We start from the raw sequence: 12,797 nt of genomic DNA, 5'->3' as shown, positions 1-12,797 counted from the left end.
CCTAATCTTGCCACCCTCAACACCATTGTGAATGAAGATTGAGACACTTATGCAGCATATGGGAATCTTTATTCAGGAAACGTTTCGCCACACAGTGGCTTCATCAGTCCAATACAAAGAGGAAGGCGTAAGGAGAGGAGGAGTATGAGGTAATCAGTCCCTCAGCCTGGAGTCGATGTGTTCAGTCCATCAATCTTGTAGAATGTACAGCATAGGGCCGTAGACGCGGCTTATATACTGTAGTGAGGTGACTTGAAGCAGACGGAGGCGGGATCATAGTGGTATCATCCACTAGTCGAAGTAGGTCTTTGTCCAAAGGTTGAACAAGCGTTGAAGAATTCTTTGTAAGAAGATCCCATGATGCTGCAGTGTCTGACAGTTGTGATGAATGGTTTGAAAAACCGACAAGTTGAAGATTGAGACACTTATGCAACATAAGTGTCTCAATCTTCAACTTGTCGGTTTTTCAAACCATTCATCACAACTGTCAGACACTGCAGCATCATGGGATCTTCTTACAAAGAATTCTTCAACGCTTGTTCAACCTTTGGACAAAGACCTACTTCGACTAGTGGATGATACCACTATGATCCCGCCTCCGTCTGCTTCAAGTCACCTCACTACAGTATATAAGCCGCGTCTACGGCCCTATGCTGTACATTCTACAAGATTGATGGACTGAACACATCGACTCCAGGCTGAGGGACTGATTACCTCATACTCCTCCTCTCCTTACGCCTTCCTCTTTGTATTGGACTGATGAAGCCACTGTGTGGCGAAACGTTTCCTGAATAAAGATTCCCATATGCTGCATAAGTGTCTCAATCTTCAACTTGTCGGTTTTTCAAACCATTCATCACACCATTGTGAATGAGGAGCTGATTAAAATATCGACTTGGATGACAGCCAATAAACTTACGCTTAACACTGACAAAACCTACTATATTATGTTTGGTAGCAGAGCAGCAGGGCTCAACATGGCCGACACGGCAGGTTGTGTAGCGGGCTAGCTGCGGGATTTTCAAGGATAGCTCCTGGTCAAAGAGGCTGACCAGGTCCCTACTTAACAGAACTCAGTGTGAATGCTTTGAGAAGATACCAGAGCAGCGAACGGACATCCCAGTGCATCGTTTCGGCGTAAATAGTTGAAGTGTTGTGCAGTTTCAGAGGATTTGGTGTTGTCGAGTCAGGACCAGTCAGCGCCTCCCCCCCTCTCCGCTGGGGGGGGAGGGGGAGGGCGTGTGTAGTAAACAGTGACCCTCTCATAACGCCTCACCCCTGCCCGTCTCCCCCGCCTCACCCACCCAACTACCAGCGCCACCCCATCTGTAGAGGGTACTTCTCCCCTAACCCACGATGTCAGCGATGGCACTGCAGGGAGTGCCGGGCTCACAGGAACTTCCACTACAGGGACAGCATCGTGGAGTTCGACCGCGAGGCAGCTGCCAGGTGTGCCACAGGCAGTGTGTAATCAGTTCCTCAAGCTTCAACATCCGTGCACACGAGGGCCTGGGATCTTCAATCAACTTGGCGTCCACCAGGACGCTGACATGTCCCTAGGGGAGCTCTCCATCGGGCTGTTAACGGAGTCACTGGCTTCTTGGACCTCTTGGGGAGGGTCGATGGTGCTCGTGCAAGCAGCAGATCCCAGGGCAACTTGCTGCTGTTTGCAATGGCTGTCTATCGAGGAGAGACAGGCACCTAGCAACATCTGTTGTTGGGGCAATGGATGAATTCCCTGCTATGTTTGTTAACTGCTCATTACTCTGTAATTTGTCTATGATTGTAATCATGTGATAACGTGTTTATCATTCATTACCTTTGAAACTTGTCATGATTTTGACCAGCTATACCTGGAGCTCATTACCTTTGTAAATTCTCATGATTAATGTGTTTATGATTCATTACCTTTGCAATTATTCATGAGTGTGACCAGCTATACCTGGAGCTCATTACCTTTGTAACTTGGTCATGATTATGACCAGATCTAGTTCATTACCATTGTAACTTGCTCAGCTATCAAAACTTTGGAGTCCAGTCCCTGGACCAATTATGTACTTCTGTAATCTTTTGACTACCGCCCACAGGATGGGTATGGGGTGCATAATAAACATATTAAACTAAACTAGCAGAGCAGGAGATGCACAAATTAACATTAAGATTGACAACACTTTAATTACCAGAAATAATGGGGGAAAATTCCTAGGCTTATACCTTGACAACAACCTGAATTTCAGCACCCATATCCAGCATATAACCAAAAAAGTATCCAAAACGGTTGGGATCCTCTCCAAGATACGATACTACGTGCCGCAAAATGCCCTTCTCACACTATACCACTCACTTATTTATCCATACCTCACCTATGCTATTTGTGCTTGGGGATCAACTGCAGCAACACACCTAAAGCCAATAATAACCCAACAAAAAGCTGCAGTAAGAATAATCACTAAATCCCATCCCTGGCAACACACCCCCCCACTCTTCATAGACCTAAATTTACTCCCAGTTCAGTACATCCACACTTACTACTGTGCAATCTACATCTACAGGGCCTTAAACTCTAATATCAACCTTGACCTAAAACGCTTTCTTGATAGTTGTGACAGAACCCACAGGCATAACACCAGACACAAACATCTCTACGACATTCCCCATGTCCGACTAAACCTTTACAAAAATTCAATGTATGTCAAAGGCCCTAAAATCTGGAATACCCTACCAGAGAACTCTAGAACTGCAGACACATTCATCACCTTCAAAACTACCATTAGAAAACATCTTATCTCCCTGATACACCCCGTCAACTAACTACACGAATACCACCTGGTGGTTCACACTTACACTCACTCACTCATTTGACCATAAACAGAAATATTAATCTCAATCTTAAAATAATGAATCCTGTGATACTCCAATACTGAAACTATGTACTGTGCCAAAACAAAAGCATTCACATTGCTAAACTCACAAACTAGTATTTAGTCACTTAGCCATAATACCAACTTACCTCATAATTTGTAATATTTTACAATTAAGAATAAAACTAAGTATGCCCGAAATGCCTAGCCATGCTAAGCGTTCTAGTGGTACACTCTGTAATCACAATTTTACTACATGTAAACCACACAATAACCAAATTTCTGTAAACTCAGCATTGTAATCCTTATAGAGAATAAACTTTGAATTTGAATTTGAATTTGCTAGTGACACCCCTGCTTTTCATTGGGGGGATGTTGCATCGTCTGCCAAGTCTTTTGCTTTCGTAGTGAGTGATTTTCGTGTGCAAGTTCGGTACTAGTCCCTCTAGGATTTTCCAGGTGTATATAATCATGTATCTCTCCCACCTGCGTTCCAGGGAATACAGGTTTAGGAACCTCAAGCGCTCCCAGTAATTGAGGTGTTTTATCTTCGTTATGCGCGCCGTGAAGGTTCTCTGTACATTTTCTAGGTCAGCAATTTCACCTGCCTTGAAAGGTGCTGTTAGTGTGCAGCAATATTCCAGCCTAGATAGAACAAGTGACCTGAAGAGTGTCATCATGGGCTTGGCCTCCCTAGTTTTGAAGGTTCTCATTATCCATCCTGTCATTTTTCTAGCAGATGCGATTGATACAATGTTATGGTCCTTGAAGGTGAGATCCTCCGACATGATCACTCCCAGGTCTTTGACGTTGGTGTTTCACTCTATTTTGTGGCCAGAATTTGTTTTGTACTCTGATGAAGATTTAATTTCCTCGTGTTCACCATATCTGAGTAATTGAAATTTCTCATCGTTGAACTTCATATTGTTTTCTGCAGCCCACTGAAAGATTGGTTGATGTCCGCCTGGAGCCTTGCAGTGTCTGCAATGGAAGACACTGTCATGCAGATTCGGGTGTCATCTGCAAAGGAAGACACGGTGCTGTGGCTGACATCCTTGTCTATGTCGTATATGAGGATGAGGAACAAGATGGGAGCGAGTACTGTGCCTTGTGGAACAGAGCTTTTCACCGTAGCTGCCTCGGACTTTACTCTGTTGACGACTACTCTCTGTGTTCTGTTAGTGAGGAAATTATAGATCCATCGACCGACTTTTCCTGTTATTCCTTTAGCACACATTTTGTGCGCTATTACGCCATGGTCACACTTGTCGAAGGCTTTTGCAAAGTCTGTATGTATTACATCTGCATTCTTTTTGTCTTCTAGTGCATCTAGGACCTTGTCGTAGTGATCCAATAGTTCAAATTCAAATTCAAATTCAAAGTTTATTCTCTATAAGGATTACAATGCTGAGTTTACAGAAATTTGGTTATTGTGTGGTTTACATGTCGTAAAATTGTGATTACAGAGTGTACCACTAGAACACTTAGCATGGCTAGGCATTTCGGGCATACTTAGTTTTAATCTTAATTGTAAAATATTTCAAATTATGAGGTAAGTTGGTATTATGGCTAAGTGACTAAATACTAGTTTGTGAGTTTAGGAATGTGAATGCTTTTGTTTTGGCACAGTACATAGTTTCAGTATTGGAGTATCACAGGATTCATTATTTTAAGATTGAGATTAATATTTCTGTTTATGGTCAAATGAGTGAGTGAGTGTAAGTGTGAACCACCAGGTGGTATTCGTGTAGTTAGTTGACGGGGTGTATCAGGGAGATAAGATGTTTTCTAATGGTAGTTTTGAAGGTGATGAATGTGTCTGCAGTTCTAGAGTTCTCAGGTAGGGTATTCCAGATTTTAGGGCCTTTGACATACATTGAATTTTTGTAAAGGTTTAGTCGGACACGGGGAATGTCGTAGAGATGTTTGTGTCTGGTGTTATGCTTGTGGGTTCTGTCACAACTATCAAGAAAGCGTTTTAGGTCAGACAGACAGACAGGAGCGACCTGTTTTAAACCCATGTTGCCCTGGGTTGTGTAACTGATGGGTTTCTAGATGGGTGGTGATCTTGCTTCTTAGGACCCTTTCAAAGATTTTATGATATGGGATGTTAGTGCTATCGGTCTGTAGTTCTTTGCTGTTGCTTTACTGCCCCCTTTGTGGAGTGGGGCTATGTCTGTTGTTTTTAGTAATTGTGGGACGACCCCCGTGTCCATGCTCCCTCTCCATAGGATGGAAAAGGCTCGTGATAGGGGCTTCTTGCAGTTCTTGATGAACACGGAGTTCCATGAGTCTGGCCCTGGGGCAGAGTGCATGGGCATGTCATTTATCGCCTGTTCGAAGTCATTTGGCGTCAGGATAACATCGGATAGGCTTGTGTTAACCAAATTTTGTGGCTCTCTCATAAAAAATTAATTTTGATCTGCCCGATATGGAAAATTTTCTAGGGGTGATTACCTGTATGTACCTCAACATTATATACATACAAGTAATCTCATTGGGAGACAACCATATTGTTTACCGTAGTCACCCCGTGTAGACATGTGAGAAAACTTAACCACCCCTGGTCACGGCAGGTGGTCCCTTCGACCTCACAATCTTATCCATATCTATCCGAGACCAGTATGGATTGGATAGCACCCACAAGTACGGTGCTACTAATTAATTATGGACTGTATAGATTATATTAGTGTAACTGAATGAAGGGGGTGGGGTAGGTTACACATGGATATATCCATCAAGGAAAAACACTTGTACATAATCTCTCCACTTACCAGATATTCTCTGGTGGTCACTTGATGTAGCTGGATCACTCATAACCTATCCAATTACAACATACCTAACTGGCCAGTATCAGTCTGCTATAACTAGAAGGGTTACTTAACTGTGGGTGATTGATACTCCTTATTTCCTCCATTCACCATCTCATTTCGATGTCCTGCTACACCGACACGGTTCTCATTCCAGCAGGACGAGGTATCCGTTGGTTTGTCCCGGTTTAGAAGTCGTGACTCAATGAACCTCATTATCCTCGTCCCGGGAACGAGGTCTAACGTGTTCACTCGGAGCAAGGCGACTTATTTCACTTCACGCATTCTCTTAACTTAGTGTTATTATCATTAATTACATTACAATTCACAAGACGATTTAATGTCTCATAATTATTATACACATTAGAGATCACTCCATTAAGATCTGAGACCGATGAGTGATGATTAAACCAAGGGTAATTTTCCCCGGGACACAGTCCATGGTGACACGCCAGTCACCCGGTCCTACCCTTATTCACTAATTTTACCACCTTTTTACAGTGGTCCCGTAAATCACGTTCCCTCACTCTCCACCAGGAACAGTTACGACACTTCCTATTGTGAAATGAGGCCTATATTAATCCTTAGGCCGCCGTGAATGCCAATTTCCTGGTTCCATGCTTTCCCAGCCTCCTCACTACATTCAAAGCTCTCCCGCCTCCCTCATGGCCCGAGTCGACCTCTCCCCCCACACATCCGCGCATGCGCAAAGGGAACTCTTGGTTCTATCCTATTGTCAAATATATTTTTGACTCATATCGACACATTAAACACCTATTAGGCACTATACCTGGAGTTTACCTGGAGAGAGTTTCGGGGGTCAACGCCCCCGCGGCCCGGTCTGTGACCAGGCCTCCTGGTGGATCAGCGCCTGATCAACCAGGCTGTTGCTGCTGGCTGCACGCAAACCAACGTACGAGCCACAGCCCGGCTGATCAGGAACTGACTTTAGGTGCTTGTCCAGTGCCAGCTTGAAGACTGCCAGGGGTCTGTTGGTAATCCCCCTTATGTGTGCTGGGAGGCAGTTGAACAGTCTCGGGCCCCTGACACTTATTGTATGGTCTCTTAACGTGCTAGTGACACCCCTGCTTTTCATTGGGGGGATGGTGCATCGTCTGCCAAGTCTTTTGCTTTCGTAGTGAGTGATTTTCGTGTGCAAGTTCGGTACTAGTCCCTCTAGGATTTTCCAGGTGTATATAATCATGTATCTCTCCCTCCTGCATTCCAGGGAATACAGGTTTAGAAACCTCAAGCGCTCCCAGTAATTGAGGTGTTTTATCTCCGTTATGCATGCCGTGAAAGTTCTCTGTACATTTTCTAGGTCGGCAATTTCACCTGCCTTGAAAGGTGCTGTTAGTGTGCAGCAATATTCCAGCCTAGATAAAACAAGTGACCTGAAGAGTGTCATCATGGGCTTGGCCTCCCTAGTTTTGAAGGTTCTCATTATCCATCCTGTCATTTTTCTAGCAGATGCGATTGATACAATGTTATGGTCCTTGAAGGTGAGATCCTCCGACATAATCACTCCCAGGTCTTTGACGTTGGTGTTTCGCTCTATTTCGTGGCCAGAATTTGTTTTGTACTCTGATGAAGATTTAATTTCCTCATGTTTACCATATCTGACTATAGTTTCGGAAAATTAAAAATTTTCCACAATCTTCGACTCTCATTCTGGTTAGCGGCTTGCTAAAAACTGAGTCATATTGGGACTTGAGTAGCTCACTCATTTCCTTGCTGTCATCTGTGTAGGACCCATCTTGTTTAAGTAGGCACCCAATACTGGACGCTGTTCTCGACTTTGATTTGGCATAGGAGAAGAAATACTTTGAGTTTCTTTTGATTTCATTTATGGCTTTTAGTTCTTCCCGCGATTCCTGACTCCTATAAGATTCCTTTAGCTTGAGTTCGATGCTTGCTATTTCTCTGACCAGTGTCTCCCTACTCATTTCAGATATATTGACCTCTTTTAGCTGCTGTTATTCTTTTCCGTCGCCTGTAAAGGGAGCGCCTGTCTCTTTCTATTTTACATCTACTCCTCCTTTTTCTTAGAGGAATAAGTCTTGTGCATACATCGAGTGCCACCAAGTTAATCTGTTCTAGGCATAAGTTGGGGTCTGTGTTGCTTAGTATATCTTCCCAGCTTATATCGGTTAGGACTTGGTTTACTTGGTCCCACTTTATGTTTTTGTTTTGAAGTTGAATTTGGTGAATGCTCCCTTGTGACTAGTCTCATTATGTCGGTCTGGGGCTCCACGCATACATGTCTGAACCTCAATTATGTTGTGATCTGAGTATATTGTTTTTGATATGGTGATATGGTCTAGTGTATTCTCCAGTCTAGTAGGCTCTATTATCCAAACTCAGTGCTCTTAATACCACTAACCCACTCCCACCCACCATATCCAAGACTCTGCGAAACCATAGACGTGCCCTCTCGATGTCCTCACAGAAATACACCACATGATATGCTGTTTCCTCCCCCCCACACAAAACACAAAATTGAGACTGCAAAATTCCCATCTGATACAGTTGTACTTTAGTCGGCAAAATCCCATGTAAAAACCTATACATAGTTTCCCTCACCCTTGACTTCAACCGTAACTTACTGAATACTCCCCAGATTCGTGTCCAATTATATAATGGAAAAACAGTCTCCCCTTCCAACACCTCTTGACACCTTTCTAACCTCCCCAAAACACACGCCGTTACATTTCCCGGATTTCTTACTTGTAATAAGTATCTCAACATACTCATACACTCCTCTAAGTCCCTACCCCCCCACCACCGCCTCACATCTTCCATCACATCCCTCACTCTGACACCACGTTCCCCACCCAATCTCAGATAATGCTTCACTTACATGCTCTTATGTCTGCTACCCAAAGGAATTAAACCTAAACCCCCCTTCGCCAGCAGTGTCATTACAACCGTTTGCCTCAGCCAATGACAACCATATCCCCATATAAAATTCAGTACTTTCCTTTGATCTTGCCGCACTTCTTTCGCCATCAAGGGGTACACCACAGCCACGTGCCACAATTTAGGATAAATGAGTGTATTAACCACAATGACTCTCTGTTGTATAATCAAACCACTCGTTCATGATTGTAGCCAAAGTATAAACGTAAGTAACCATTCTACAGAATTCATTACCTTTGTAACTTGTGAGCTCATTACCTTTGTACCTAGTTCAGCTATCAAAACTTTGGGGGCCCAGTCCCTGGACCCATTACGTACCTCTGTAATCTGTAAATACCTTTGTAACTTGTCATGATTGTGACCAGACTTACCTGGAGTTCATTACCTTTGTAAATTGTGAGTTCATTACCTTTGTAAATTGTGAGTTCATTACCTTTGTAAATTGTGAGTTCATTACCTCTGTAACTTGCTCAGCTATCAAAACTTTGGAGTCCAGTCCCTGGACCAATTATGTACCCCACAGGATGGGTATGGGGTGCATAATAAACATATTAAACTAAACTAACTTATTCCCCCTAACCTAAGCAAGACCCGTTGCACTACCCTTTTAGAATTTGCCTCTCTAGCCCCCTGTGCTGCCCCTCTGTACAATACTCCACAAATTTTTATCTGCTCTACGACCTGCCATCCATACTTATTTCCTAGTTCCCCTCCCACCCATGATCCAATCTCCAGTAATTTCGACTTTTCACTATTAACACTCATACCTGTTGCTCCACTAAATATTTCAACAATTCTGTTTACATTCTTTAACCCCTCCTCTCCCCCCCACTAAGACTGTCGTGTCATCAACATAACCAACTATACCCGTAGCACCCCTAATTTTTACCCCCCCTCACTTACTCCTACATTTATCAACCTATATAATGGGTCTTGCAGACATGCAAATAGGATCTGAGACATAGGGCATCCCTGCCTCAGCCCCCTACCCATACTAACCATCTTTCCCACCCTTCCATTTATTTTCACTCGTATTTCTGCACCTCTATATAAAGTTTCCGCCCACTGCACAATTTCCTCACTGAAACCCATCCTCCTCATAATCATCCATAATGTCTCTCTCTCTACACAATCATAAGCCGCCTTCCAATCCAAAGCAAGAACACTTCCACTGTCCATCCTATGCTCCTCTATATGACCCTTTATCCTCCCATGCCCACTAAACGTTGTTCGCCCTGGCACACCCATCTGTCCCATATCTATAACCTTCCCAATTACTTTACACAACCTGTTACCTAAAACCTTGGCAAACAATTTATAATCCCTGCACATTAATGATAAACCTCTATAATCTAGGATGCTATTCTATACTTCCCCCTTTGGAACCATAACTACTACACCTGTCCTTTGTGTTAGACTCATGCTTCCCTTATCCTTCATCACATTCACCAACTGCACCAAGAATTCCTTCATGACATCCCAGTTGCTCAAATAAAATTCATTTGGGATTCCATCTATCCCAGGTGCTTTCCCGACACTCATCCCTTTTAAAGCCGTCCACACTTCCTTTTCATCTATAGGCCCCTCTGTCATCGCTCTATCCTCTGACTCTAGGTATCTCCGTATCCCCTTCTCTAAAATCTTCAGATCTCCTATCTTTCTGTTTCTCCCTCTCATATATATCTCAAAACCACTTATCAGCATAACCACTCATACTTTCCGTAGTTACTAACCTCTGTCCCATCGTATACCCTCCTACATCCATATGTACGTCCAACTTCATTATAGTCATTATCCTCTGTCGTGTCTTTAATCGCCACAATACACAGGCGGATGGCTTATCTCCCCACAAAACATCTTCCAATCCACCTCTCAATCTCTCACCATCAAATCTTGCATTCTGCATTTCCATCAATTGCACTTTGATGCCCTCAATCTCTTGTACTGGATAAATCCCACTGAAACCTTCATAGCACTGTTTCAACTGCCCTTCCAAATATCTCTGTAAGCCATATTTCCAATGATTTACCTCATTTCCTTTCCTCATATAAAAATTTTTGATTCCTGGTTTAGCATATTTCTCCCACCATCGTAGTATATCCCCTCCCTTTCTCCCCTTGGTCCACTCATTTGTCCACCACTCAACAAAACTAACACCGCCCTCCAGCTCATCTAACAATCTCACATTAGTTTTCAATAACTCATGTAACACTTTGGTAAACCTCCCCATCCCACATCCACGACCACTCCTCTATGATCTGAAAACACAACGTTTATAGTTTCTGTATTAGCAACCTGTGACCCTGGAGAAGCATAAATACGGTCTAATCGGTCTAATCGTGCCACATATCCTCTCCTCACATAAGTATGCTCCACGTTCCATCCCTCCCCCCTCACTACATCCGCTAAGCCTGCTCCCCTAAAGCATCCCATAGGACCCCCAACACACACCCGGCTCCTCTCGGCTCCACATCCTTCCTATGGATCACACAATTCCAGTCCCCCCCAAATAATGTATATATAGGAAGCCCTCGCATATGATAAATAAGAACATCCCTCACAAAATCTTCCTTTATGCGCCTATTGCTGTCTGCAGGCATATAAACACTTACTAAACACACAGGAACCCCACCCCATGTACTATCCACCCTTACTAGTCTCTCATCCCCCCCTTCTTCCCAGTGTAACATTTGAAATGGACTGGTCTCCGCTATTAAAACTGCAGCACCTCCCTTGAGTTTACCTGTATACCCAGCATAAACTTTGTACCCGTCAACTAATAAATCCCGACCTAACTTAAAATTATGTTCTTGTAAAAGGATAACCTATACCCCATATCGCCTTAAAAAGGCACTGAACATCCTCCTCTTCACTTCGGCCCTGAGGCCATTTATATTCAATGTTAAACACTTAAAAATGCTAACGGGGGCTTACCATGTGTTTCTTTACGTTTTTGATCAATATTCTTTTCACTATGCCCATTCCTAGTCACGTCTTTCTCCTTCCCCTTACCCCCTCCCCCCTGACTTTCCTAGCCACATCCACTGTTTGTTTTTACCCGAACGTTGTGCAGGCTTAAGAATATCATCACTGTCTGAGGCAACTGCCTCCCTCTTACGTGAAGCCGCAACAGTGATCATTTCTTTCAGACTGCCTTCCTTGTGTATTTCAACTACAGTTTCACAAAGCCCTTGTGTTTGCCCATCCCTTCTACTCACATTGCCTCCCTCATGTACCCCTCCCTGATTCATATGTTGCTCATGCAAGCCTATATTCAGCATTCCAGCTTCATGCTGATCATCCAAAAATTCCTGTATAACATTATTTATGGCAGCCGACACTTCACTACCCAAATCCACTTGTTCCACCTCTTCCCTCCATACATATTTTCTCAACGTCCTGTGTTACCTCCGGTAACGTAGCACACTCCTCTGGACTGTCATCCACAATCTCACTCCACAGCCTACGTGCCCAAATATGTTCTCCTGTAGACTGGGACATCACCTCTCTTTCCTTTTCCCCTCCTGTCCCTGCTCCCTGTGTCCCGGTCGACGAACGTCGTGGACACTGTGCAGCCACATGTTCAAATGCACCACACAATCGACAGGTTCTCCTTTGCCCAGCATATGTGACTTATACCTGAGTTTTAAAATCACTCAAAGCCACAAATGAAGGTATGGATCGCCTCAAGGACATTTTGAGAGTGAAAGATCCCTCACGTAGTCCCGCATACATACCATCTGACCATCGTCCAATCGTTGCTTGATGTATCACTCCATATTCCTCAAACGCTTTGATGTCTTCTCCATCCGCCTCAAAGGGGACATTCCGTATTTTTACCCAAGTATAGTACTTAGACACGTCCCTCATTCTCACTTCCAAACCAGGGTTAACTGTCATACACACATCCTGGTACTGATCCACCATCTTGTCATACGTCAGAGTCGTCACAAATTTCACGAATATTCTCGTTGAGCCATTTAATGCAATGCCGTACAGATCTTCATTGTTGATTCCATATGTATCTCGTAAGATAGCAGGCAGTAGAACAGATGCATTTGTGTTATACACCGCACCTTTCAGCACTTCTATGCACACAGTGGTGACACGTCTCCTGACAGCCTGCGCCATCTTGTGAAAATCTGGCAGTGCTACCAACAGACAGAAGCACAACAGCCAACGTCCGCTCTCCACCAAGGGTGTGTGA

This window comes from Cherax quadricarinatus, chromosome 37 (assembly GCF_038502225.1).
Source record: "Cherax quadricarinatus isolate ZL_2023a chromosome 37, ASM3850222v1, whole genome shotgun sequence".
NCBI classification, from domain to species: domain Eukaryota; kingdom Metazoa; phylum Arthropoda; class Malacostraca; order Decapoda; family Parastacidae; genus Cherax; species Cherax quadricarinatus.
Note: the sequence above shows the minus strand (reverse complement) of the source record.